The sequence below is a fragment of the Myotis myotis genome, unplaced genomic scaffold, assembly GCF_014108235.1.
Source record: "Myotis myotis isolate mMyoMyo1 unplaced genomic scaffold, mMyoMyo1.p scaffold_m19_p_8, whole genome shotgun sequence".
Taxonomy (NCBI): Eukaryota; Metazoa; Chordata; class Mammalia; order Chiroptera; family Vespertilionidae; genus Myotis; species Myotis myotis.
The window spans coordinates 4,097,124-4,123,928 of NW_023416390.1; the positions used below are offsets into that span (position 1 = coordinate 4,097,124).

Sequence of the window (26,805 nt, forward strand, 5' to 3'; positions counted from 1 at the left end):
AATGGACCTATTTGCTATCCAGGGCTTCATACGAATGGCGTACTCAGCTCCATTCTTCCCTAAATTTAAAAACAATCTAACAATGACATGCCCCCCATTGGCATGTAGCGGACATTTCAGCTTTTTACAAGCAACATAAAACAACTAACAGGGTCTACTGGATTTATGAAAATTCCTTGGCTCATAAATACACCACATGAAAGAGTTATTTAATGAAAAGGGATTTAGATTTTTTTCCTTGCCTAGAGGAAAAATCTAGTGTCCACCAGACTGTAAAGAGATACCTAACATTGTCTCAGTTCTAAGTTGTAGATTTCTTTTTCATCCACAGGCTTTTATACATAATTTTAAGAACCTGAATGGGCAGCCTTGACTTATTAGATGTATCTTTTTTGTCTTCCTTTATGATGTTAAGTACTTACAAGAAAAAAAATGTTAATTATAAATTTCCAGAAAACAGCTTTTAATTGGTTTGTACAATAATTTCTTAATTCTTACATAAATAGTTCAGAGCCCATCATAGTGATTCCTTCTCTGAGGGTTATGAACATATATTTCATTTTAAAAATATATATTGTCATTGATGATGATTATTGACATTGTTCTTTCTTCCTCATAAATTAAAAGTACAAAAATATGTAATTTATAGCCTAACTATAAAAATTAACCATGCAAAATCAGGGCACAGTAATATAAATCCAGGAAAACTTTCTAGCATTTTCAGTCCAAATAATGAAAATCTGAGCAACACTTTTGAGATGATGGATTATTGTTTATCCAATTAAAAAATAGCTGAAAGTAAAAATGGTTTTGCTTGTAGATGAAAAATTGCAACCACCTAACTACTGCATAGATACTCTTACTCCTTGCACAGGTCACAGATGTTTGCACCAGGAAGATCTGAAAAGTGCACTTCTACAGGCCATGCATTTTCAGTAGAAAAGGAACACAAGCCGTTAAGTATGGCGTGGGCTCCTATCTTTCTGAACCCCCAAAAGACACAATTTTAACAAAGACATAATTCATTAATATGCACCCTGAACCTAACAAATCCAGCCTTACTCATCTCGTTTGAATAAGATATTTTCTCATCGTTTCTTCTTTGTCTATTAACAAGGGTTTTTAACATTTGCAAAAGCAAAGGTCTTTATTCATGATTTTCTTTAATTTTCTGCTGTGCAGAGAAGTGATTACATTTTTCCCCCCAAAAGACAAGAGACATCTCTGAGAGGACTCTGTTTTACAGTTTTTCCAGGAAAGATGGATTTATTTTTTCTAAAGCAATTTCTCCCTGTACTTGATAATTGGCACTTACACCCTATCTGATAAAAGGCTAATATGCAAATCAACCAAATGGTGGAACAACTGGTCGCTATGATGCACACTGGCCACCAGGGGACAGATGCTCAATGCAGGAGCTGCTCCCTGGTGGTCAGTGCGCTCCCATAGAGGGAGTGCCACTCAGCCACAAGTCGGGCTCACAGTTGGCGAGTGCAGTGGCAGTGGCGGGAGCCTCTCCTGCCTCTGTGGCAGTACTAGGGATGCCTGACAGTTGGACATCCTCTGAGGGCTCCCGGACTGCGACAGGGCGTAGGCCAGGCTGAGGGACCCTCCCAAGTGCACGAATTTCGTGCACCGGGCCTCTAGTTAATTAATCAAGGTATGAATTATGACAGATTAACTTCAATCAAAAAAGTATTCATGATAACTAGGAAGTCTTAAAAAAGAACAGGAGTTCCTCCCCAGTAAGAAGGGATTTTGAACTCTGAGAAAACAGACAGCACTTAGCATCCTCTCTGTTACTCTCATACAGGCAAGACCATTAGAGGGGGCCTTGGGGATGAGCAGGAGGCTGGGGCCTCCCCTCCTGGGAGACTGAGCAGCTGAGGCTGGCCTCTTTATTCCTTTCTTATTATTAATGCAACACGGAAGCTGCTAATGGGAGAGCCTTTTAGTGTCAGCGAGATTCACAGCTTCCAGACTCAAACTTCCCATCACTCAGGAAACATGCTAAGGCAAGGGGAAGGTCTTTAAGGAACAGTTACAGCCACTTAGGGGCCGCCCCTACTCTTCTGCAGCTGCGGTCCTTGGTTAGGGACCTACTGGAAGTGACCCAGGGGAGGAACTGTGCTCGCTCACAATTATACACAAAAGTAAGAACACAATATAAACTATACTTCATAGGATGATATTTTAACATGGATGATAGTGGTATTATAATTAGATTTATAGCATTTTTAATAGTTACATATAGTACATATCATATATATGTGCTATGATATATGTGCTGTACTGCAATATAGTACCTAAGTGTTCTCATGATATGAGTTGGTGGAAGTGTTCCCACTTCCCCTATTTCATGAGAGAGTTTGTCTATGACAGTATTATTATTTGATTCTTCATAAAAGCTATTTAAATTTTCTATTTTATTGATTTCTGCTCTTCTTATCTCCTTTGTGTTATATTCCCAGGGTTTAATTTATTATTTTTATAGTTTCTTAAAATGGAAGAAGTACTTAATTTGACACCTTTCTTATTTTCTAATATATATATTTAAACTTATAAATTTCCTTGTAAAGACTGCTTTAGCTGCATCTCACAAATATGAATATTGTGCTTTTATGATTTCTATCATATATATAGTATAGTAATATCCTTTGAGATTTCTTCTCTACTCCATGGATTATTTAGTAAGTGTGGTTTTTCACTTCCAAATATTTGAGGGTTTTAAAAAGTGTATTATTTTATTCATCTATAATGTAACTCTATTATGGTTAGGGAACATGCTCTTTGAGTCCTTTGCTATTTATTGAAACTTGTTTTATGACTGAGGAATATTGTCCACCTTCTTGAATAATTCATGGGCATGTTAGAAGTTGTAACCTCTTGTGGGGAGCAATTTTCTATAAAAGTTAATTAGCTTTAAGTAGATGGTTAGTGTTGTTCAAATCAGCTGGAACTGTACCGATTTTTCAATTGATCTACTACTGAGAAAGGAGTGTTAAAATCTCTATCAGCGAAGTAAAATTGTTTCTAGTTCTCTTTTGTTTTGCCTTGTATTTGGGAGCTTTGATATTGGGTGCAGAAACATTTAGTAGTCTTATGTCTTCTTAAATAAGTGACCCTTTTCTCATTATAAAATGCACCCTTTGAATCTCTAGCAACATTAGTCATCCTGAAGTCTGCTTTGTTCTGATATTCAGAGCCACACCAGCTTTCTTTCGCTTATTATTTTTATTCTTTTACACCCGACCTGTTTGTTAACATGTTTAAAGTGTGTTACTTGACAGACTCGCAGATACAGATGGCGGACCGATGGTTTCCAGAGGGAGGGGCTTTGGGGACTGGGTGAAAGAGGTGAAGGGATTAAGAAGGACAAATCAGTAGCTACAATACAGCCACAGGTCTGGAAAGTCCAGCATAGGGAATAGGGTCAATAATATTATAGTAACCATGTACGGTGGCAGGGGGGGACTGGGAATATCAGAGGGAACACTTTACAAAGTGTATGATTGTCTAACTCAGTGGTTCTCAACCTTCTGGCCCTTTAAATACAGTTCCTCATGTTGTGACCCAACCATAAAATTATTTTCGTTGCTACTTCGTAACTGTAATGTTGCTACTGTTATGAATCGTCATGTAAATAGCTGATACACAGGATGGTCTTAGGCGACCCCTGTGAAAGGGTCGTTTGACTGCCAAAGGGGTCGCGACCCACAGGTTGAGAACTGCTGGTCTAACTACTAGCTGTGCACCTGAAGCTCATACAAAATAACATGAAATGAAAACTAAAAGAAGTGTTTCTTGGAGACATACAGTTGGATCTTGCTCTTTTATTCTGTCTGAATATGCTGGCATTTCATCAGGGCGTGAAGCCCATTTACTGTAATGTAATTAATCTTGGGGTTATCCTTGTGTTATTACTTGGGTGGTTGCTTTAAGAATGACAACGTGTCCTTAATTCTCCTAAGCCATTACTTCATGAACACTTTCAGAGCTTTATGACAATATATTTTTAATTACCACCGTTCACTCTTTGCATTCTTTTTTTTTAAATATATTTTATTGATTTTTTACAGAGAGGAAGGGAGAGAGAGAGTTAGAAACATCGATGAGAGAGAAACATCGATCAGCTGCATCCTGCACATCTCCCACTGGGGATACGCCCACAACCCAGGTACATGCCCTTGACCGGAATCGAACCTGGGACCTTTCAGTCCGCAGGCCGACGCTCTATCCACTGAGCCAAACCGGTTTCGGCAACTCTTTGCATTCTTATTGTCACATATCATATTAGTACTTCTATCTAAGCTGCAAAGCTCATGTTCCCTTTTAAAGTTAGTTTTACTTAAACAGCCATCCTATCCTTCTGGGCCAATTCAATGGCAAAAGCCAGAGATGTCAGTACTAATGACGACTCCAGCCTGTGACTGTTAACTGAGTGTTTGACTTCTGACATGCATTTGCTCTGTCTTTTCAGGACTTATCTGTACTCTCCCATTCTCCATGGAAGACAGTACTGACACGTGACACTGACAGTAGATTACATCACTTTTCTAATTATTTTTCCACTCTCTCCAATAAATCATTGTAAGTTCCTCTCCACAGCCATATGATTTGAGTTCCATGCTATCACCGTTGGTCTCATGCTTTCCTTTTGCTACTGAAAAAGAGTGGAAGTGAGAAGCTGCAGAAAAGCCATCACATGGAATTCTACTTTCCTGCCCTTTCCCTTTGCATAAAAAGACACATTCTAGAATAAGAGCTGTTCCTTCAGCCAATCCAGACGGAGAAGATGCGCAGAGCTGAGCCCCACTGGCCCCAGCCACGGGAGCAAGACTTGTTGCCACCGACACTGCAAGCCTCTGTGGCTTTGAGGCCATCTGTGACTATGGCTTTACCTAGTGAGGGGTGGCTAATGAGACCTGAGTTAATATTATCAATAACTTCTAAGAAAACATACTCTCACATCATTTTGATTGCACTACGTTTCTACAGAACCTTAGATCTGCTTTTAATTTTCTCCAGTCTTCCTTCAAACTTTTACTACTTCTTTTCCACACTAGCATGCATTGTACAATATTTAAGGTGTTTCTTCTATTAGATTTTCATTTTTCCCAAAAGAACACTACCTCTCCCAGTCTCTGCATGATTCCCACTTTTTTCCTCTGTGTAGATATATAAGGTGCCATTCAAATTAAGCAGAGAATAACCATTTAACAGTACAAACATAAATGAATAGAAACCTCTACATGCATCGTGCCTGAAATAAAGTAGGTGGTCCTAGAAATTATCAGATTTTATCCACAAAGAGAATGAGATTTCTAAGCTTAAATATGACCCATCGATACTGGTTCCATACTCTTTAAATTACTACAAAGTTAAGAAAAAAAATTTATACAAATTTTATGAAGACCTTAATCTTAATTTTTTCAAAGTTTAGAAGGCATTTTTCTCTTTCTATTTTAGAATCAATACTAATCTAGTAGTCAGTGTTTTTTTATTAAATTAATTCTTGGTAGACTTTTAATTTTTCCACTTTATTTATATAGATAAAGGATTTATCAGTGATGATATTCAATGACCTGTTGTAACTAAAATTACTTTGATAATAAAATATAATAAATAGCAATTTTTATTCTTAAATAACTTGCATAAATTACTATTTCATTATCATCAAAAGCTGAACTTTGAGTTTATGTTCCAATAAAGAAAAAAATTCCACTTAAAGAAAAGAAAATTTTACATCGAAACTCTCCATTCCATTCTTTATCTATTTTAAAATATATTTTTATTGATTTCAGAGAGGAAGGGAAAGGGAGAGATAGAAACATCAATGATGTGAGAGAATCATTGATAAGCTGCCTCCTGCACGCCCCACACTGGGGGATCCGAGCCCCTAACCCAGGCATGTGCCCTGACTGGAAATCAAACCGTGACCTCCTGGTTCATAGGTCGACGCCCATCCACTGAGCTACACGGGCTGGATTCCATTCTTTAATTTGGATAACGTGTTGGCTTTGCCTTTGTGTGCAGAATTTGGCTCTCATATGCTTCTCCCACGTGTAAGTTGAACCTAAATGATGGAAGCTGCTGACAGTGTCTAGAGGCTCAGACAATTCTAAGCTGTTGTTTTTGAGACTCAATCATGCTCTCTTTTACATTTTCCAACATTTCCCTAGAAATACTAATACGACTTCCAAGAAAAATAACAATAAGAAAAACTTTCCTTTTATTCATATTATAATGTGAGGACATTTGAATAATAATTGCACTGTTCTATTATTGAAATGCTAAAACAAGACACTTAGCAAGCTCTGCCGCTTACAAAACTAACAGATTCAGTCTGTTTATGTGTCAGTGCCACAATGCAGTAATATGTGCTCAGACTTTAGGGGGAAAGCCCATTATCTTAGTTTTTTGAATTAAAAGAAGTACAAAGCTCTTGTTAATTTTTAATTTTTAAGTGATTTAAATGCTAAAAACTAAAAGAAGGCTAAAATGATATGTTCCCATAATGGTTTAAAGCCACGTGAAAAGTCTAAGAACCAAGTTTCAAGACTGAGGAAATGTAATTTTATATTAAACACTCAAAAGGGAGCATTACAGAAAATTTAATTTTTCATGATGAAGCTAGTTTGTTAGAGCTTAACAAAGCTTCTTTAGAAATCACATATATTTTATCTTCTACACAACTAAAAATAATAAAAAGATTAACACAATGCTACTATATTGAGACACAATTCTATTGTCATTTAAGTTTGACTGATTTCACTCTAACTTAGAACTGAAGATATTCAGTTGATTAGAAAAAGAGAAAGAAGGTAGGTTGGAAGGAAGGAAAGAAAGAAGAGAAAAGGTTTATTCAGCTTGATGCCATGCAGGGCAAAATTCCTCAGAGCGAGTTACTCTGCCAGATTCATGAAACTCTACCACATCAATCATGTGATAATATAAGCCAAAATACTTGTATTCTTCTCAGTTTAATTAGTTTGAATTATTGAATGTAAATATATGAGGATTATTTTTTCCTTATTAGATTCCTAGAATATAAGAAATATATTTTTTATCGGTAAATTATGAACACGGGCATGGGTACATGGGATACTACAAAGCATGGTGAGGAAACTGAGAATGGGCTAAAAGCTGGTAAATGAAAAGAATAAATGCAGGTGACACTTTTGCACAAATGTCCAGGTGAGAACAGAGAATGAGACATTGTTAGATAAGGCTGTAGCATCAAGAAAATATTTTTACGCAAGCGTGGAATTGAGGCACCATTTTCCGCTGAGAGAAATGATGGAGCAGAGAGAAGTGAACTGATGCAGGAGAGAAAGGGGACAATCACAGAAGCGATGCCCTTGGGAAGCTGTGGTTTGCACACAGGTGAAGTGGTTGATCTTACAGGTAGGGACACATCTTCTCCTCCAGGTGAGACGGCAGAGTATGTGTGTACAGGCGAAGGAGGGAGGTGATACTGGAAAAGGGAGGATGACAGATCCCGGCTACATTTTTTCGCCCCTGTTGTATTTGTACTTCAGCAAGAGGGACATCATCAGCTGAGAGAATATGATGAGAGAGATGTGAAATACTGTGGGAGAGTGAATGTGAATGAAGAAAGACGGAGGCTTTCTCAGCCTTTTTAGACTAATATATTGCTTTTCAACTTTATGTTTAATTCTTCTAATTAGCAAATCTCTAATACTAAAGATATGCTTTTGTTAATTTGCAGTTTGTATGTCTTTTAGTATATGACTTTTGGTGTGTTGATAACCTCAAGGCATTTTGTGATGTAGAAAGTTTTATTTGAATCATCAAATAAAGACTAAATTGCCAGTAGAGTTAACTCTAACCTACTGACTATCTGTTATGATAGAATGTCTATGAACTCTGGTAACTTCTCACATGTCATTTTTATTTCCTAAATATTTTCCCATTCCATCACCACTGTACTCATGGAGCTTAAGGTTCTACCACCTGACTGGTACACTTGCAAACGCGCCTATTGTATTTATCTGTTTGTTTATTTTTATTTACTTTTCAAATGCACCTATTTTAAATCTATCTCCCATGTATCTTATTGAAGTGCAGATCTGATTCTGTGTTTAACATTGACAATGACATGAAGTAATCTGAAGGCCGTTGCACGGTAGACACAATCCAGGCCTCCCGCTGGGAGAGCTGGCTTTGGGTGGCCGCGGCTCTTTCTTGATCCCCAGCTTTCTCCTTTGCCAGCTGAGATGCTTGCCCTGCTTCGCTCCAGGCTGAGGAAAATGGCAGTCATGTGGAGCTCAGCAGCTCAGACCTCAAGCATGAGGAAAGGGGATGCGAGCAAAGAGGAGGAGTTCTGAGTAAGAAGCACTTTATTGAGTGGTAATGGCAGAGTGCACCGACAGTGGTTTCAAGCGGGCAGTGTGAAGAAAGAAGTGAAGGGCCTTACGGGGGAAAGTGAAGGAGGGACAGATTAGGTTTGAAGGGCTGTCATGTTGTCACTGGGCAGAAGACAGGCGGAAACTGTTGGAACATTTAAAACAACTTAACTCTATCTACTCTTTCACGAGAGCTAATGTTGACAATCACTCTCATAAAAGTGCAGGAATATACACATGTGTGTGTCTCTAAATAGGCCCGATTTTATTTCATTAGCGCACACAAGGAATATTTCCTAATAGTTACTGGTTTTTAAAAAAACAACAACGGTGTTCCCATGCACGCTTTTAATGCCTCAAAGCCGCGTGACACACAGTCAGACCGTGGCTGGCCGGGGGCATCGCCCAATGGACAAGCAGTTTCTATCTCAAAATACGTTCCGCCTCCCGCCCCACGTCACGCCACGCCCAGCCTTCTGCACCGCCCCGTGCTACTTGGGTTGTCTTGCGTATTTGTTTGTTGTTGTTTTTTAAAAAATATATTTCGTTATTGATTTCAGAGAGGCAGGGAGAAGGAGAGAGACATGGAAACATCAATGATGAGAGAGAATCATTGATCGGTTGCCTCTTGCACGCCCCCTACTGGGGATTGAGCCCGCAACCCAGGCATGTGCCCTTGGCTGGAATCGAACCTGGGACCCTTTAGTCCGCAGGCTGATGCTCTACCCACTGAGCCAAACCGGTTGGGGCCATATTAGTATTTTTAGATCAGATAAAATGAGTGGGGGTTCTTTCTCTGAAATACATATAGTGCGAGTCAAAGAAAATGGTAGTGAATTAAAATACTGAAAGCCAACATTGCAAAATATTGATATGTAGCAACTAATTTGGTCTCTGTACGCAACCGCCGTTCCTTCGTGCTTCTGAAGCCGCGTTCTTAGGGAATTACGTGGCTGGACACGCACTGGGATGGACCGAAACCTTAATGGGAGAGAAGGGGTGGCGGTGGGAAAGGTATTAATTGTACCAACACCGTCTCTTCCGAAATGTGCCAAGCATGAGGCAGCGGACAGGGCCCCATGACTTCTTGACGGCAGTTTTTGAGAAAAACCCCCTCCATAGCGAAATAGTTTTCACCAAACACGGGGAGCAAAACGAGGAGGCTCTTCCCCGGATGTTAAACCGCATGCCCAGCGCACCCCCCAAACCCCGGCTCTTCCGTGGCAAGTTCCCTCCCTCCTCTGCTCCCACGGGGCCTCCCAGGGGCTCGCTTTGCCTAAAAGGAATTTTTTTAAAAGAAACCAACAAAACCATGTCGCTTAGCTGGACTCTAAGAGGGCCAGGTGGCGGAGGCGGTGCTTTGTTTGTGGCCAGAGGGGCGCGTGCGAAGACATGGAAAACATTCCGGGGGAGAATTTCTAGCCGGCACCGCGTGGGAGGGGCAGCGTGGATGGTGCCCGAGCCACGCGCGAGGTCCGGGCCGGGGGCCGCTTTCAGTGAGTGTTTTAAAAGCAGTTTCAGTCACTTTAATGCAACCGGGAAGGATGTCACCTTTTTTAAAAAAGAGATTGCTTGGGTTTAACCTCATTAAAAGGCCCAAGAACTTCAGTAACATGAAGAAGCCAGTTGCATAGAAATGTATCTGGAGCACAGAAATGTATATAAGAAGCCCTACAAGATTGTCTCGTGCACCTGTTCCATCATACAACATCCACACCTAGGATTTCTCCCGAGATCAAATTAACACCGTTCCTCATTTGTTGGTTTGTCTCCAAGACAAAGTACAAGAAAACAAATGTTAATGAAAAGATGAATGGATTTCTCAGGCTATGATTTTAGCCACTCCGTCACCCTTTGAGAAACAAAATAAAAATAAAGGGTTGTCTAACAGAGTCTTGGAAAATACCGGGCGGTTTGAAGGACCGTGTCAGTACGCACTTGCCTGAAGTCTGTGAATCTTTTCTGAATATTCCTATAACTCTCTAGATAGAAATACCATATATAAAAATGTTCTTTATTTCAGAACAGGCAAAACTCCCAGTGGCAAGAGAAGATTTAGGCATCACTGAAGGTTTCTTATCATCCGGCAGCATAACTCTGATGGCTCGGTGTCTGAAAGGCCCTCTGAGATCACCCATCAGAGAAGTGAGAGTGGGCAGCCAGGAGGGAGGCCTGTCGTTGCCTCCTGTCTTTGCTTTTGGACATCAAATCTTTCTTCCGGTCTCCATGGGAACGTTATCATGTTGCTTGGGGTGGCATGTCCAAGCCTGACTAGGAGCTGCCTTAAGTTTCTGCTACCAGTTCTGAGAAGGCTGGACCCACCTAAGCAAACACTATTTGGGCTTTCACACTCGCAACCACAAGTTACAAACCCTGAGCTGCTGAGGAAAAGGCGGCAGTGAGAAGGCTGGGAATGGACTGAGTTACGTCTCTAAATTCCTCGGAGGAATTTTATTGCAACATAAAAAATCCAACTCGGTGGGATTGTCTTTATTCTATAAATGTTTATTGAATGATGATGAATCAACATTTATTTTATATATCTTTTTGCCTAATATTTGACTGAAAGCAATCTTTTAAATGTCTACTATAAAAGACAAGTCTTACAAAGATTAGAAGGCAGATGCTCTAAAAATTGCATTGTCTAGCAGGGTAGCCAGCAGCCACCGGTAGCTGCTTAACATCATATTCATTAAAATGAAATGGAATTACAAACCCAGGTTCCCAGTTGCACTCGCTACATTTCAAGAAATTGAAAGCAACATGTGGCTGGTGACTGCGGTATTGGACAGCGCAGACATGGGGCATCTCACCCACACCGAGTTCCCTCGGACAGCGCTGCCCAGAAAGGTTCAGCTCAAACACAGCACATGACAGTCCTCAGGACTCAGCGCTTCTGCTTAGGGTGTTGCAGCCGATAGGAAATAGGACCCCGTGTGACCGCCATCTTCATCTTCCCAGGAGGTGGGGGGAATTTTTTATCACGATACATGCACATGTGTGGTGTGACTACGTGTGCCATTTTGGCATATGATGTACCTTGATGAACAATTAAACACAACAGGAGTTCGTAATTAATAAACCTTGTATTCTTACTCTATCTCAAGTGCTTAAAACATAGCTACCTTCTTGCCCAGCTGGTGTAGCTCAGTGGTTGAGCATCGACCTATGAACCAGGAGGTCATGGTTTGATTCCCGGTTGGGGAAAATGCCCGGGTTACAGCTAGATCCCCAGCGGATCTGTGTATGAGGCAGGCATGCTAACTATATATATATATACACACACACACACACACACACACACACACATGTATACACAAAAACAAAACAAAACAGAAGGCCTTAAGTGCTTAAAAACAAAACAAAACACACACACACACACACACGCACACACACCCATCTTCCAATTCACTCTCTAAACACCCTGATAAGGAGCATTGGTATTGCTGTGTCTTGAAGCTCAACAGACCCCATGCACGCAGCTAGGCACCACAGGGTACGTGTGTTTATGATGATGCCTATTTGTCCTCGTCCAAGGCGCTGGCGGCCACTTGCCATTATGTTTCTGGTGCGGGCTAGTGTGCCAGCCTCATACACTGAGGTAATTATTGTGCTTGGAGTACAGCACCGATATACACAATCTACTTAGTGTGTCTCCTTGTAAAACTGTTATCTTTACATGGGGGCCTAGCCCCTCCACATACACACTAGCCATGTGAGTTTAAACCAGGTCTGCACGGGAGTCTTGAGCAGTGTGCTATTTGCAACGGGCCAGATCTCATTTTTGGTGGCTGAAAGTTTCCTACCAGGCGATTACCTTCCTAACTGACACCAACAGGACCCTCATCACCCGAGTTTAAGGAGGGAGATAAAAGCCGAACAAAGGCACATAAAGACTTAATTCTGTGTTCACGTCTAGAAGCAGCGATAAGCTGGGATCTGCCATTACCTTGGTATTTGGGAGATAAATGAGAATCTGAGCAAATAGAAGCCTTCAGCCTCTGCAGCTGTCACTAACATATTTCACCCTAATTGCAAAATATTTATTTTAAACCCTGGAGTACACATTGCGAAAGCTACCCTCAGCTGGTGGAAAGGACATTTTCAATTGCTCACTTTTCTAAGTTAATTCAAATACTGTAGGAGATGCTGAAGATGCCATTTTATTCTTTACACTTTTGACTTTGTAGTCTGTACATAAGTTAAGACAGGGAAGATGAAAGGAATTACCTCTATGGTTTCTCTGTGGGTAGGAACTGCTTTATTTTGCTTTGTGCCCTAGTACCCACATATTAATTGGCTCACAGTAGGCACTTAGGAAATATTATATATATGTATATATATATACATACACACACACACATATATATATATATATATATATATATATATAGAGAGAGAGAGAGAGAGAGAGAGAGAGAGAGAGAGAGAGAGAGAGATTTTACATCAATCATATTCCCTATATTTGGGAGTTTGCACTGTAAAAATATTTTATTTCAATGTTTATTTATCTACAAGCATAATGACACCAAGGAATCACGATGAAACTAGATATTACATTATTAATTCAATGACATGGACCAATTTCTCTAGCATATTAATTCATTTTACCAACATTCACTGAGTACCAACTATGTGGTGGTAATTGGGATCAAGTTGTGAACTAAATAAAATCTCTGCATCATGGAGATCAGACTATTGTGAGGAAACACTTTAAATCATTTTTTAAGTAATTTAAGACTGCATGCTTTCTCTTTTAAAAATCAGTAAGTTAATCTACTCATTTAGTCCAATTCACTCCCCTACACCAGTACAGGCATGTCGTTAGGAAGTGAAGAGAGGGAGTGGAATTGAAGGAACCGATTTTACGTCACTGGGCGTTGATATTGTGGAACCTGGGCTCTGGGGCCACACCCCCAATGGTGGGTGGCATGTGGTGAGCATGGAGCAGCCCCTGAGCAAACAAGTCTGACCAGAAGTGCCCAGGCGTGTCATTAGGGTGAGAGCGAGGAGCAAACTCAAGGCCTAGTCTTCTGATCACACACCACCTCTCACAATTCTCCCAACAGGGCGAGCTGAGCTACCATTTGACCCCTTTCCTGCTCTTTGCATTTCATTTTCTCTCTCAGAGAAATCTGGCATCAGAAAATGGTATCTAAATAGTAATGTGTCATCGTGCTGATGAGTAGGGTTACAAGGCTTGAGACGGATAGACATAAGCAAGAAAGGCAGCTAGATGACTGATCAAAGGCATTTGCTGACCAGAAGGTGGAAAATAGCAGTTGGGAGCTTTAGCAAATGCACTTAAGAATCTAGGGGAGCTGCTCAGGCATTTATTAGAAGCTATTTCAAACCCTTAGGGTTATGGAAGATTTCGTGAAAAGCGCCTCTTAACTGACCAACTGTCAATTAGCAAAGGAGAAAATGCCTCAAGTACTCCATTATGATGATGATCAAATACACGGCTTTCATTACTATAATAATGATAGCATAATTTATAAAAAAATTCTGGTTTTAGATATGAGGAGAATTTATAACTGCTGATCATCTGTAAAATCTACTGTGGAAAACTACAAGTATAATTGCCCAATGATGCCAATTCTTTTTCTTCCTCCAACTTTTCAGGTGATCTAAAATAATGAGAAATAATAATCATTAAGGTTTGATCGTGATAATCTAATTTTCTGGATGGCTTATTAACCTTTCAAGGATGTCTTTCTTCGACTTCTTGATCATTAGATCAGGCAATAATTAGGGCAAGAATGAGGAATGTCAATTACATAATGAAGTGTGACAATATACAGAAAGGTGTGAATATTAAGGCTTATTGTTCTCAAGTTTGACTACAGACACGCACATGTAAGCACAACTTTCTGACTTCTTATAAGAAAGAGGTTTTAATAAAACATGTATTTCAAAATAGGATTTAAATATTTTTACTAAGCTAAATCTGGCCCCAAGTTCAAGAACTCCAAAAATAAATAGCAGCAAAAAGTAGAGAGTCTGCATTAAACAGCTCTGCACAAAATTCTCTCACCTCAATTTGTACCGGACTAAAGCCCATTGGCAAAAGCAATCATTTCCAAATATGACTAAAGGAAAAACCCTCTTAAGAAGAGAAAATGAATGGTTATCCCAAAAGATTGTTCATTTCAGAGAAATAATGACATTATTGGAAACCCTACCCATTGTGACAGCATGGATGGATGGACCTGGAGAGTATGATGCTAAGTGAAATAAGCCAGTCAGAGAAAGACAAGCATCCCATGATTTCACTCATATGTGGAATCTAATGAACAAAATGAATAACAAACAAAACAGAAACAGACTCATAGAGAACAGACTGACAGCCGTCAGTGAGGAGGGATGTTGTGGGAATGGATGAAAAAGGTGAAGGGATTAAGCAATAACAACAACAAAAAACTCATAGATACAGACAACAGCATGGCGATTACTGGTGCGGGGCGGGGTGCTGTTTTGAAGAGGGTATAGGGGAAAATCGTGATGGAAGGAGGCTTGACTTGGGGTCAACACACAGATATACAAATGATATGTTATAGAATGGTGCACTTGGAACCTATATAATTTTACTAGCCAATGTCACCCCAATTAATTCAATTATAAAAAATGACAGGTGCTGGGATCATGGGGGTGTGTTTGACGCCAGCTGAAGTCTGTAAGAGTCATACAGATGCCTCTGCATGATGACTGACGCTCTCTAAGCCTTTCTTCCATCATCTGCACAATGGGAATAATGACAGCCATTTCCAGATGTGCCAAGATTGGATGCAACATGTGCAAAGACATTTATTAGGACCTGCAATGAATGATAGAAATTATCATTCTTGACCTTCCCAGACTGTGAGCTATTTCTTCACTAAATTCATTTACTGAATCTAGATAAAAATATTTAGATTTAACTCTATCTTTTCTATTCCCTTTCATCTGAATTACTTTCAGTTATTGGATCTGTATAGTCATGGAGAGTCAGAGTTTTTACCGGGGGGGGGGCTAGACATACACCGCAGAAGTGCCTTTGATGTGAATCAGGACCATTAACCTTGCTGTGGCTCTATATCCAGAGTCCTGATTGCTTGTGGTGACTTGTATGGGGCCCTCATTAGCTCTTTCTCATTTTTTCCCCAGTAGAATCTCACTTCATATTCCATGCAGTGTCAGCTTATAAAGAAAAAAAAGTAAATCATAAATCTGACAAGGAAGTGGATCCTATAACCAAATATTTGAATTCTGGTCTGAAAAGAGGAAAAATATCTATAAATGTTGGTTAAACTCAGAGTAGGTATGGCGCTACCTGCGGTGACACTGTCTTCCTCTTGGCAGGTTTAGCGAGATCCATCCAGTTGCTGACTCAGTACTCCTTGTATTCTGTTCCTACTAATGAGATCTGTGTGGGTACAGAGAGCGAGATCTAGATATAGATCTATACACTGTGTCAGCTACTCGTGTTCCTTAAATCCATTCTCCCTTTCCTGCATAATATGGCAGCTATTGCGGTACCCACCTCGGACCTCATTTTAAGAAAGAACTTGCTATTTAGCTGCAAAACATGCAGTGAGCTGGGAGCCTCCAGCTGGTAGTGACTTCAAGGTTGACTGCAGCTGCCAAGCCCAGGCCACTTCCTTTTGTGCAGCCACAACCAAAGAGTGAGCGCAGTGGGACTCCAGGGTCCAGCGATTCTGGCCCCACTTACCAGACTCCCCTAAAGGGCAATATTTTCTCCGGGGATGCGTAGAGGTTCGACCTATTTATTTTTGGCCAGATTTACATCTTGGCTTGAGGTTTGCTCCACCCTGTTTTGCTTCCCATCCTATTTTCTTCCACAAGTTCCAATTTGAGGGCTTGGTCAGCCCCAGTCTGCTTCCTCTACATTTTCTCTCTCACTCTCCCAATAAAGCGTTTGCACGCTAAATGTGTCTCAGTGTTTCTTCCCAGAGGACTGATCTGACACACACAGTAACAGGGTTTTAGCAGGCTACGTGGAAACATGAGACTTCATGTGCCAGCCCGTCTTGGGCCTGGGCATGGCCTTGCAGCTAAGTGCCTGGCAGTGGGATAGACGGTACTGATGTGGATAACCGTGCCTCGCTTCCTGAAGAGGAAATTGCTCGCTTTCTACTTCCACTGTTTCTTGTTCCCCAAATCTGCACATTGATGTGGCCTTGACTAAGCTTTTAATACGCAGGAAATCCACTTAAAGAAGCGGTTAGCCAACTACAGCTCACAGGCCAAAGCTGGCCTGTGGCCTGTTTTGTATGTTCTGTAAGCTAAGAATGGATTTCCTCTTTGTAAAGCACTGTGAAAAGAATGAAAAGAGGCCGAGTATGTGATGAAAACCATAGATGGTCCATCAAGTCTAAAATATTTACCATCTCACCATTTACAGGAAATGCTTGCTGACCCCTGGTTTTAGGGAATTGCAGGTCAACAAACCAAAAAGCCTGGGCCTCTGGTCACGTGCAGCAAAACTGTTCACGGTCCCTGCAGGCCTGGACTGCAAGGTGAGAGGCAAAATAAACTTACCTTCTGAACCACTGTATTATTTTGTTTCGCTGTTATGGCAACAGAGCCTTGCTGATATGCATGCAAATAAATAAAAAGTTAAAATGATTTTTCCTTCCTCTCCCAATTTTATACGACTCAGTCATTTCTTCATCTATCCTTGAGCAGCTTTTTAAAAATAAATTCTTCATTGGTTTACTAGCTTCTAAAGACCTAAAGCATTTGAATTGCCAGGTACTTGCGTATCATGTTGCAAAAATACTGCTTAGGAAGACAGGAAAATACGTAAACGTGAGATACCAATGTAAATAGAAAGTCTATTTGACTAACTTCCCTTGACCCAAGGCATCTCAACAGTATTTTTAGAACTGTCCCCTGCCTTGCACAAAAGCATGATGCTGATGACAGTGACAGAGCCGAGGTTGGGGGAAGTAAGACAATTTTACAAATGGTCAAACAATGATTGCATATGCTTTGGAGTAATCTTCTCTATCTATCTATCTATCTATCTATCTATCTATCTATCTATCTATCTATCTATCTATCATCTATCTATCATCTACCTATAAAAGCCTAAGCGGCCATTATGACTGAAACAACTGGTCACTATGACGCGTACTGACCACCAGGGGGCAGACGCTCAACGCAGGAGTTGCCCCCTGGTGGTCAGTGTGCTCCCACAGCGGGAGCACCACTCAGCTGACAGAGCCGTCCTCGCCAACCATCAGCCCGGTGGTAGCCACTCCCTCAGTAGTCTTGCAGGTCCAATCTCCGGAGAACGGGCCAGGCACCGCTGGACCAGTGCCGCTGGCACGATTCCGACAGCGCCACCGGGTCTCCTGGAAGTTGGCCTTGGGCACCACGGCCGCTTCCCTTCCCGAGATGTTCTGCAAGGAAGCTCCTGACAACTGGCGCAAATGTGAGCAGGACGGATCTGGATCCTGGGCTGGCAAGGGCGCCCCACTGCCCGCCTGGAGGGCTTACTGTGTCCTGGCTCCCCACATCCCCCTGGGGACCCCACCCATGCACGAATTCGTAGGGTATATTAATTAGTATAAATTAGATCATATTATGACAAAACTATTTAATGTCATATAGGCTTTCTATAGTCAGTCATTAAGAAACTCATGCAGCACACATTTCTCAGACACTTTTGTGAGCCTGATACTGAGGTAGAGAAAGTAAGTCAATTTGGTATTTCCAGATGCACAGCCACTGCACAGATTTTATACACAGCAACTTAAATGGCCAGTTTTGCTGCTCTATAATTTCTTTTGACAGCAATAAATATTTCAACTATCCTTTATAATAAAAGCCCAGCGACCATTATGGCATAGTGAACAGAACGACCAATGACCAGACCACCAGCTGGTAGCTATGACGAGCACTGACCCAGACCCTGCTGTCGGGACTGACAGCCCCGAATCCCATTCACCCGCACCCCTGACCCTGACAGCAGGGAGGAGGGAGCCCCATTCCTCCCGGAATTGGCTGTTGTCCCTTATAACCCTTATTTGTGCCTTAAATATAACTGTCATATAACTGTTGAAGTCTGTGCATCGATTAAGCGCATCAAATATTTATTCAAATATGTCTATAAAGGGCACAATTGTGCAAATATTCAAATTTCTGAAAAAAATATTATCAATCATGATGAAGTACAGGACTTCATTGACTCTAGGTATGTGAGTGCTCCTGAGGCTGTCTGGAGACTTTTTGCAACGTGAATGCATGACCAATCTCATGCAATCACAAGATTAGGTATTCATTTGCCAAATGATCAGAATTAGTATTTTCATACCGACGATTTTGCTGAAGTTAGATAGGGCTAGAAGGCATAACTTGACTTTGATGGCTTGGTTTTTATTGAATAGAGAAGATTCCAATGCGCGTAATCATTATTACTGGAAGATTCCACAGCATTATGTGTTTAATAATTCTCCGTGGAGAAAACGTCAAAAGGACGGGAATAAAGTATTAGGTGGACTGTTCATGGTGAGCTTTAGAGAACCAGAACAGTATTACCTTAGACGCTTGCTTCTGCATGTAAAAGGTGCGATAATTTTTGCTGATCTGCGAACTGTAGGAGGTGTAATTTATGATACATTTCATGAAGCTGCTAAACATAGAGGATTATTAATCGACGACACTATCTGGAAAGATACGATTGACGATACAATCATCCTTAATATGCCCAAACAACTACGGCAACTATTTGCATATATATGAGTGTTTGCATGTCCTTCTGATGCAGACAAATTATGGGATGAGAATAAATTTCATTTTATTGAATATTTTTGTTGGAAATTACACTGAAGAGAAGGTGTCTGTGTGAACTGTGAAATGCATGCCCTTAACGAATAATTCAAGAAGTATTCACATTGCATGGAATGAAATGTTCCCATTTCAAACTTCCAGACTACCCTTTATTAACAAATACAACTATATGTGATGAATCGTACGAGCAACAACAGGCAGAGGTTTTGATAAATTCTCTGAACAATAAACAGTTGGCAGCCTTTCGGATTATAACTTCCGCCATCAAAGATCAAACTGTACACCCCAAGTGCTTTTTCTTGGATGGTTCAGGTGGTAGTGGAAAAACATATCTTTATAAAGTTTTAATACATTATATTAGAGGTCGTGGTGGTACTGTTTTACCCACAGCGTCTACAGGAATTGCTGCGAATTTACTTCTCGATGGAAGAACCTTTCATTCCCAATATAAATGACCAATTCCATTAAATGAAACTTCAATTTCTAGACTCAATATAAAGAGTGAAATTGCGAAAACCATTAAAAAGGCCCAACTTCTCATTAGTGATGAATACACCATGGCATCCAGTCATGCTATAAACACCACAGATAGATTACTAAGAGAAATTACAAATTTGAATGTTGCATTTGGTGGGAAAGTTCTCCTTCTCGGAGGGGATTTTCGACAATGTCTCAGTATTGTACCGCATGCTATGCGATCAGCCATAGTACAAACGAGTTTAAAGTACTGTAGTGTTTGGAGATGTTTCAGAAAGTTGTCTCTTAAAACAAATGTGAAAACAGAGGATTCTACTTATAGTAAATAGTAAAACTTGGAGATGGCAAACTTGATAGCAGTTTTCATTTAGGAATGGGTATTATTGAAATCCCCCGTGAAATGATCTGTAATGGATCTATTATTGAAGCTAACTTTGGAAACTATATCTATAAATAATATTAAAAATATATCTAAACGTGCAATTCTTTGTCCTAAAAAAGAGCACGTTCATAAATTAAATGAAGGAATTTTGGATATACTCGATGGAAATTTTCACACCTATTTGAGTGATGATTCCATCGATTCAATGGATGATGCCAAAAAGGAAAATTTTCCCATCAAATTTCTTAATAGTATTACACCTTCGAGAATGCCGTGTCATAAATTAAAATTGAAAGTAGGTGCAATCATCATGCTACTGAGAAATCTTAATAGTAAATGGGGTCTTTGTAATGGTACTAGATTTATTATCAAAAGATTGCGACCTAACATTATCGAAGCTGAAGTATTAACAGGATCTGCAGAAGGAGAGGTTGTTCTAAGAATTGATTTGTTCCCATCTGACACTGGCCTCCCATTTAAATTAATTTGAAGACAGTTTCCTGTGATGCCAGCATTTGCAATGACAATTAATAAATCACAAGGACAAACTCTAGACAGAATAGGAATATTCCTACCTGAACCTGTGTTCGGACATGGTCAGTTACATGTTGCTTTCTCTCGAGTTCTAAAAGCATGTGACGTTAAAGTTGTAAATACTTCATCACTAGGGAAATTAGTCAAGCACTCTGAAAGTGTGTTTACTCTTAATGTGATATACAGGGAGATATCAGAATAAGTTTAATCAATTTATCAGTCATTGTATCAATGTTGTTTTTATATATCATGTTTTTGTTGTTTTTATATCATGTTCTTGTTTTTATATCATATCATTGTTGTTATGTATATATATATTTATTATTGATTTTTTACAGAGAGGAAGGGAGAGAGATAGTTAGAAACATCGATGAGAGAGAAACATTGATCAGCTGCCTCCTGCACACCTCCTACTGGGGATGTGCCCGCAAACAAGGTGCATGCCCTTGACCAGAATCGAACCCGGGAACCTTTCAGTCTGCAGGCCGACACTCTATCCATTGAGCCAAACCGGTCAGGGCTGTTGTTGTTATATCATGTTGTTACTGTTTATTAATAAATTTTTATATTATTTTCATATACATTTTATTACTTTTCTTTCATCTCTGACACTTATAGAGCAAGGTCGAATAGCGATATTAAAATATTTCTTCTAATTAATTCCCTTTCAATGTGCATAAATTCGTGCACTGGGAAGCTAGTATAAAATAATCTCTTTGCAGAACTCAAAACATGTGCTCACTGTTATATAAACCCCGAGCTAACTTGTTTGCTAAATTCTCATCTGCTTCTCATTACACATAATGCTTTGCAAAATATTTAATCAAATAGGTGTGATATTGACAAGCAAATCTTAAAAAAACGACTATCTTTTATAACTTTTGTGCTACCTGAATAAAGTAGTTTTTTAAATTAGCATTCATTGAGATGATATTCAGAACGATGGTATATGAATGCTGTAACAACAGAATTTTTTTGTTATGAGAGACACTGAAAAATGAAAAAAAAAAGAACTTCGTGTGTTACACAGATGCAATACTAGGGCTTTTCCAAAGTATATCTAAATAACTGAAAAGTAAAGAGATACTCTTAGCTTTTCTAGCAGCATCTTGGTGCACAGCCTACTGCTTTATCACAAATCTGGACAATGCAGCATGCTTCATAATAGAGTCTTGCAGCTCTCTAAATTCTTCTCTGCAAAGAACCTGTCCACTGTAATTCGAAGGCTGAAAAGGTAGGGCATGGAGACATGTTTCACTCTTAAGAACTTTGAGGTTTTGTTTAATTCGTAAATTTCACTATAAAGAGGTACCGGGTGGAAGTCATTCCTTCTAGTCACATTAATTGTAATTTAAGAAAGATAAAACAGTCATCCTGATGGCGTGCCAATATATTCAATGCATATACCTGAAATTTAATTTCCACTGAATTAACTGTGATAAATATCAGATTTTCCTTTCAAGAGTCAGAGAATCAAAACTATATGGAGAAAATATAATAGAGGATGTATGGAAGCCTTCCCTGTGATCCTTTAATGGATCAAAGCCAATGGTTAGCGGTCGTAAGGTATTTACCTATTTTACTTCTTTTCGAGTTGTCTTTGAGGGCACATTATAGTTCATTGCATGATGAACACATTCATAAATACATCGTCTTTTTCTCTTGCACTCACACCTGGTCAAGAGTGAAGTTTTTTTAATCAAAGAATTTGAAATTTTTAAAATCTTTACTTCTTACTGCTCTGCCCTTTCCCATAGCAGGCACTACAACTCAAGTCGGGTACCTTTTCCTGGTAAAACTCTATGTGGTTTAGAATTCTCAGAGAACAGTGCTCCGAACAGCCACTACAGCCAGACAGCGTTAGCACGCCCAATATGGCCTATGTTGGCTTCCTGCTGTGATGTTCTAAAACAGTCGACCAGATATCAATGCTACTAAAAGCAAATGAACTGACATTTTGTTATTCTTTATCATTTTTTAAAACTATATTCCCATTTCTCATAAAGTTACTGCATTTGTGTTCCTTGTGCCACATGTGAGGATAAACTTTCTTCTGTAAGTCTCCTTGCCCATTACCTTTACTCTGCAATACGTCTTTATTAGAAGTGTTTTGCCTATTTGCTAGGATTCTATGGACAAAGAACCTTCCTTTGTAGTCAGAATTAGATAGTTTTCTCTCCATCTGGTCTTTATATTTTGGTGCTTTTCCCCAAACTGTTATCCCCTAAAAAACAATTTTTATCACTTTGAGTAGCATGTTTTATTTGTATCTGTAAAATATATGTTCAATGAAATAAAAATAGAAGACAGTAAAAGATGCCAAAATGCTCCACAGAACACTGTTACTTTATCAGTTGTGTTTCCAGCATTTGGGAACATGTCTGCGCTAGCAAGATTTTGTCAGTTTTAGGAGAAAAAGTTGTCTCAGATTCGAAGGGAGTAGGATAAACCCGCTGCACAGTGATTGCCACGTGTATTTAGACAGCTCCTCAGCTCTCAAAATGCACATCACAGTCCTCTACACCATCACCACCACCACGATCCCCACAAAAATGTCCAGTGTATTGCTTCTTGGATGCCCTAATTGTATTTTCACCTTCAAGACTTTGTTCACTCTTTATTCACTTCTCTGAAATGTCCATTTCCATTTCCAAACTTCTAAGATCTATTTTGACTCAGGGTTCAGCTCAAACAATTAGAGAATTAGATGGTGGCCCGCAACGGGAGTACCTAGAAAAGGGAACTAAATTTCATTCAGGGCCCTTTCTATGCCAGGCCCTGGTCCCAGGGATTTCAAAATTGCTCTTAATACTACCATCACCAGAACACTGTGCCACCGAATTGTGCCCATCCAGAGATAAACCCTGGATTTACATCCACTGCTTACTTTAGCACTTAAAATAACTCCATGGAGCCCTGGCCAGTGTGGCTCAGTGGACAGAGCGTCGGCCTGCGGACTGAAGGGTCCCAGGCTCAATTCTGGTCAAGGGCATGTACCTTGGCTGCGGGCACATCCCCAGTAGGGGTTGTGCGGGAGGCAGCTGATCAATATTTCTCTCTCATCGATGTTTCTAACTCTATACCTTTTCCTTCCTCTCTGTAAAAAAATCAATAAAATATATTTAAAAAATAAAATAAAATGAATAACTCCACGGAGAAGGTATTATAATGCTTACTTATATATGTGGAATCAGACAAGTCTGCTTAAAGACACAGCGAATAGTGGTAAAGACAAGATCTGCAAACAGGTCCATTTGAATCTCAATGATAGTCTCTTCTTATGGTCCCTCATTGTCTCCTGGGCCTCCACTCTTACTGGGAAGGTTCACTGTTTTGCTGTCCCATTATTTATTCTCATCTAAACACCTATACCATTGCCTGTGTCACGACACTTTCCCTTCCTTGCATCACAGCTGCAGGCTTGTATCTTTACAGGAGTGCTTTGTTTCACAACCAGATTTCAACCTCCTTGAGAGAGGAAATGATGTTTACTTCCCAAACAGTGGCGATCTTGATGCTTTGCACATAGTGGGTGCTTAAAAAATAATTTTGCTGAGAGTAGTTGTTAACCTCGGCATATATGTGAAAGTAAAGGGAATGTTCTTTATAGTAAAAGAGGAGGAGGAGGAGGAGAAGGAGAAAGAGAAGGGGGAAGAGGAGGAGAAGAAGGGAAGAAGGAGGAAAAAGGGGAGGAGGAGGGGAAGAAGAAAGAACAAGAACAACAACAACAGAAAGACAGAGATCCAGAGAGGGCCCTTTTATTGAATGATAAGAAAAAGACAAAGTCACATTTTATAATTTCTCTCCTTTTTATTCTACCTTTCTACCTCTTGACTGTAATCTTAAACACACTTAGATGTTGAGTTTTTATTTCTTGTGCTATTACTTTGTACTGGGACCTATGTGGTTACTACTATTTAAATTCTCTATTTAAACAGAACGTGAGAGGCTACCCAGCAAGGGAACTGGTGCTTCGCATATAAGATGACAGAAAGAAATGTGTGAGTGGGTGTCCTACCAGGTTGATTTTTTAATTTAGTTTTACAGTAACTTTCCCTCTGGAGGGGATTCATTAGGTGCTGCCACTGAATGGCAGGCGCTTTCTTGTTTCCTTGCTTTATCTACTGCAAAAAAAAAAAAAAAAATGCAATTGTAGCTATTCTTAACCATAATGCTGCTTGGTTTTCCTTTAAATATTTTAAACCGAAAACTGGAATAAGAGCCCTTTTAAGATGAACCAGCTTCCAATACAAGGAGAGACTTAACGCCTTTTCTTGTCTTCTTCTCAGAAATCAAATCTGTATTCAGGCTGTGAGGCTTCCTCTGAAGTGCTTGGAGAATCAGAGAAAATGGCCCATTTTCATTTTAATGAATCATGCTGGAGAATAAATTTACATGCTGTTAACGCTGAGACCTGGAGGATGGCGAGGTATAATGCTCATAATAAAGGATTTAGGAGCCATGACAGTCTGGGGTATGCATTCTGGTAAGCCACTCAGGTGTGACGTTGGATAAGTTACTTGAGCTCATGGTTCCCCAATAAATGGAGATGGAGAGCTTAGGGGGAGCAGCGCATTGCTGGAAACCAACTCTGCGAGGCCAACACAAGATGAACAAGGCTTTGGGGCTCTGCTCTACTATGTACCCCAGGGTTTTCTGCACATAAAGCAGCACTAGGAAGTCAGGTGTCACTCACGTGGGTTCTTTACATGAAACTGACCGAGCTGAAAGGCTTTCCTCGGAGAAATGGAGAGACGCAATCCTGTCTCAAAGCCATAAGAAGAGGCGGACGGAGAGGCTGCAGACCTAAACACGGTACATTTGGCTCCATCTCAACTGTAGAAGCTTCAGCAGTTTATATATAACTAGTGGCCCGGTGAACGAAATTTGTACACTCAGGGTTGACCTGTGTCCTGTCACAGTGCCGGAGCCCCATGATCCATTGCCCCAAAGAGGCAAGACCCTCCCACCCATCTGGGGCTCCTTGATGGATTGCCCCAAAGAGGCAGGCCCCTCCCACCCATCTGGGGCTCCTTGATGGATTGCCCCAAAGAGGTAGGCTGGAACAGAGGGAGGCCTGCAGACCCCTGGTGCAGGCATACGGAGGCCCCGGCCACAGCCCCGCCCCGGAACCTGACACTGAAAGTCCCGGCCCATCCACGCATGCTGCGCATGCAGCCTGCTGATCGGTCATTACTGTGACGGCGTCCCAACCAATTTGCATATCACCCTATTATTAGTATAGCTAACCATATAAGAGGAATGTGAAGGGGAAATCCGTATCTATGGAGACAGAGAGAAGGTGAACACAGAGAGAGAAGGAGAAAGACCGAGGAGGTAGTTTCAGGAGTCAGTACAGAACGCTGGATCAACAATCTTGTGTGCGAGTGTCCACATGTGATCACAGAGCTCTGAGGAGAGGACTCTTACTGCCACCACGCAGCGGGCACCCCAGGCAGCTCTGCGTTTCGCTAGGTTTATTCCCACGGACCGGATCCATCTCCCACGTGTGACTCAGAGCTGCTTAAAATGTCTCTTGTGATCGTTAGGAGGTTGTTTCATCTTTGTGTGTGCCAGCTCCCTTAGGAAAATGAACCTTCAAGGTGCTACTATATGACAAATGAAAGTTGTTATTTTGGTTAAACCTGTATCCTTGGCCAATTTAAATCATCAATGATATCAGAAGATAAAAGGAATTTAACAAGCAACTGGTTTTAGAATTCATTGACAACCCTCTACAACTAAGACCATTTAAGCTTTTGGTCCATTCAATTACTTGTTGGGTATTTTTTTTGCCTTCATAATTGTCATGCAATGTCGGTAAGTGACCACGAAAGCTGTGTAAAAGTATATTTAAAGTTTTTCTTTCTATCAAAATCACACATGAATAAAGGTAACTCTAATTATCCTATAGTTTATCCTGGTTTCTTTCAGTAGCCTTCTGACTAGGTTTAATCTACAGTCAAAGTTTATATAGACTTATTTCAAATCACTGATCATAGAAATTGCTTCAATCTAGTTGCCCATGAAATATTCCTATTGCAATTGTTATCTTTTTAGTAGTATGTGCTCTGTAGTATGTATCACCTTGTAACATTAGCTGAGAGATGAGGTGGTGTTCATGGGTTATGAGTTTGGGTTATAAAGAATGTTCATAGTGATGATAAAACTTTATGGGTTGTCCACATTATGGTAGGTGCCTAGCTAATAGAGTATTAGACAAATCTCCTACTAAGAATCAGGCAA

The 26,805-nt window shown here is 40.3% G+C and overlaps 1 protein-coding gene across 1 annotated transcript in view; it reads right to left on the bottom strand.

The window, feature by feature from the left end:
- The window catches only part of TMEFF2 (transmembrane protein with EGF like and two follistatin like domains 2), a 231,547-nt gene that overhangs the window by 100,974 nt on the left and 103,768 nt on the right, over positions 1 to 26,805 (bottom strand). The gene's annotated exons all lie outside the window — the stretch shown is intronic.